The sequence below is a fragment of the Chinchilla lanigera genome, unplaced genomic scaffold, assembly GCF_000276665.1.
Source record: "Chinchilla lanigera isolate Chin_1 unplaced genomic scaffold, ChiLan1.0 scaffold00001, whole genome shotgun sequence".
Lineage (NCBI taxonomy): Eukaryota > Metazoa > Chordata > Mammalia > Rodentia > Chinchillidae > Chinchilla > Chinchilla lanigera.
The window spans coordinates 51,023,930-51,027,633 of NW_004955402.1; positions in this window are offsets into that span (position 1 = coordinate 51,023,930).

Sequence of the window (3,704 nt, forward strand, 5' to 3'; positions counted from 1 at the left end):
CCAAATGCTCCCTGCACCCCAACCTGGCGTGGCTGGAGAAGCCGGGAGTCTGGGCTGCGGCTGCTCCCGCGCTCTCCCGGACCACTTTGGCTGCAGAAGCGGGAAGTTGTAGAATGCGACCATCTGAACATCTCGCTGACCTAGAGCTAAAATATTTGGTTATGGGGCTGTATTTTGGTTATGACGATGGTAATGAGCTATGAGCCATGGGGACCAGGAAGACAGATAAAGGGAGCTGTGGATGTGATCACAAACGGCAGCAGCTGAGGGAGCGGGCGGGATGAGCCCTGGGCGTCTGGAATGAGGAAGGAAGGTCTAAGCGCTTGGATTCGGGAGGTACCTGCCTGGGCTTGCTGTCCTAGAAAAGCAAAATGCAAATGCCTAGACACAATATATGAGAACCACTTCAGCAGCTCAGGAATAGGAAATCAGGGGGAAAAAAACCGGACTAATCCGTGTTGGTTGAAAATCATTTCTCTGGCACTATAAATTGGGAGAATATGGGACAAACCGGGAGAAAACTCAAACGAAACAGAAACCGACATTCAGTAAAATCCTATGCACGGGCAAGAGCGAGCAGTGTGCCTTGATTTCTCCCACACGCATGTGAAGCTCTAGGTCTTGGAAATTCCAGGGCAGAGATTCCCTGTGGTTCCTTGTGGTTCCTCCCTGCACACAGATAAATTCTCACAGACATCAGATTTCATTGGGGGAAGCGTCATCTCAGTGTTTCACTATGGCTATCTCAATATAAATAAATAATATTAACTCAGTAGCAATAGGAATACAGTGAAATATCAAGCTTTATAAATGAAAACTTTCATTCCCAGATGGGGGCTGGTAATGCCTGAGTCTCTTGCTAACCCATACTAATTGGTAGTATGGACAGATATATGCATTTCACAGTGACTGTCCTGCTTAGATCACTTTCTGGTAAAAAGCAGGCAGAACATGGATAGCAGAAGAAATTTCAAAAGCAATTAGCATGGAGGTAAAGGTGACCTTTACTTCATGGCTCTTTCTGTTTCCCAAAGGGGGCACTACCCCTGTCCAAATGGCCCAGCTTGAATTCGTTTTGGCCCTTCAGTAACTGTGCTTATTCTATTCCTTCCCTTACGGTATCTGTTACCCAATCATCCCCACTGGATAGCTGCAGTTCTTCTGACCATTGAATTTCTTATCATCCTAGTGTAAGCTCAGGTGCTTAAATTTTTCTGTAAATACCTGCTGATTTTTCTAGGCCAGAATGCATTAACCCAGCACTCTAGTATTTGCACCTGTAGTCAACCTTTAGCTTATTTTTGCTATTTCAGTTGACTGACTCCTGTACCCTACTTGAAGTCCCTTCAAGTCATGAGTAGAACTCATTCCCGTTTTTAAGTGCTGTGCCTGTGTTTGAAGGAACTTTGAACAGTTGGTCCCACACAGAGCCTCGTCTCTTCTCGTGGGATTCATCCTGAAACAGAGCTCTTCCTCTGACTTCCTGAAACACAGTGTCTGTAACATCTGCACAGTCCCTTTACTGACCCCAGATGGAGGAAGACCAGGGGCCTCCAGCCTTCTTGATGGAGACTAGAGTTGTGGGGAAGGGAAGTCAGACTGCAGAGATACCTACATTTGTGGCAGAGAAGAAACAAGGAATTAGTTTCTCTAGACAGTAAATATGCAGACCAGTTTTCAGGACAAAATGTGCAAATAGGATGCTCTGTAGATTCAAAGTACCCTATGATGCAAGCACTAGAAGATGAGAAGTAATGCACAAATAGCTGCCAGACAAATATTTTAACTGCCATGAGGTCATTACATGTTCAGATTTACTGACATGAACATGATCATTTTCAGTTTGCAGGTGAATGAATCAAGGTACAGACATTGCAGTTTATTGTGTTCTGCTCCACTGGTTTGTGCTGAAGCTATAGGGGTGCAGCTAGCCTCCCAGCACTCTCAGATGAGCTTTCAGGCTAATTCATATTGAACAGGCATCTTCTCATGGTTGTGAAGTGTAAGTGCATTGAAAACAGGAGACACAGCTGAACAATCCAAATTGTTGGCAGAAAGGTGGTAGGTAAATGGCACTATTAAAAATGAAGAGTCTTGTTTTCTGTGAACTAAAAATGGATAGCTCCAATTATCATTCCTTCGAAACATGAAGCTGGTGCAAAGTTAGCTAATTATAAATAATGCATCCAACCATAGAAGGAATGAGCTATATGTTATGTTATTGTACATTAAAAACCTTTATGAGTGTGGCAAGAGACACATATACCAACAGCTGCTAAATTCAGAATCCTGGAGCAGTGTCTCACTTTAATGGAAGTGAAGAACGGTGCAGTCTATTGCTCAGGGGATTTCTCTCTATGTGAAAGATTCTTAGATCTACTTGAGATTTTATACAGTGATTTAAAAGCACTTATGAAAATCTGTTTTCTTTATTAGAATATCTTTCAAACTATCTTCAATTACTGAACTTAGAACAAACAGTACTTTCTAGAATAGCTCTCCCAGGACAGAAGCCTTTCTCCCTCAGCAACTTCCCTTTTTCCATTTATCCTTCTCCCTCTTCCCTGTCCCTGTTCCTCTCTTTCCACCTCCTACCCTCTTGTCTCCCTCCCTCCCTCCTTCTTCTTTTCCTTCTCTTCAGTAACCCTTCTTTTCTTTTCTTTTCTTTTCTTTTCTTTTCTTTTCTTTTCTTTTCTTTTCTTTTCTTTTCTTTTCTTTTCTTTTTTCACTTTCCAGTTCTTCAGTACCTATTTCAGAGCCTGGGCCTTCGTTTTGACTATATATTTAAAGTTGAATGTAAATATCACCTCCATTTTATAGTAGAAGAGAAAAAGCCTTCAAGGTCAAAAGTGGGTTGCTGAATTCTGAACAGAATCACAAGTTCTTTTACACCAAACTGTGTTGAGAATCTCATTACCACACAACCTTAGTCAAAGTTATGTCTTAGGGTGACTTAATTTAAGTGACACCTAAAAAACTGGGAAGCTGGTCAACATTTTAAAGAGAATTTCTGCAAAAATTGTATGTCCTAAGATAGGTAAATTCAAGTCATGAAGGTTAGGACATAAATTAAATACTGCGTAGTCTTAAAAACAATCAAATGCAAGCAATGAAACAAGGTAGACAATATACAAAATCCCCAGGCTGAATGCTTCTTTGTCCATGATCTGTTATTCTAGAGAACTCTTTATAATTGGGGAAAAATATTTATGAACCTATTGTGTATTCAGCACCTGCCCATGCTTGGATCTCTAATGCATGTACTTGAACAAAACACAACATTTAAATCTAGAGATGGCTGCTTTTAATTTTTTTTTTTTTTTCCCTTAGCATAGCCCTTGATAAAGCTTTGACTGTGAGAGCTCAGATACAGATTTCTTGAGCCACTTAACAGGGCCAAATGTATATTTGATTGATCCACCAGGAACGTTAGGGAGTTCAGGGATATAGTAGCTGTGACTGTTTGGAAAGAGACACCAAACGTAAACTGCAAATTTTATCGCACAATTGGCCGGCAGTAATAGGCCACAGAAATAACAAAGACAAGACCACAGATTTAAGGAAGGCACGAGAATCTGGAAATACTCTTTTAGCTGTTGCTTTGAATGCAAAACATCTTAAGATGACAGGGCTTTTGCCTGCAGAGTTACTAATGAAGATGTGGCTGAGAATGTTAGTTGAGTTTGTTTATCCAGCTGGATGAG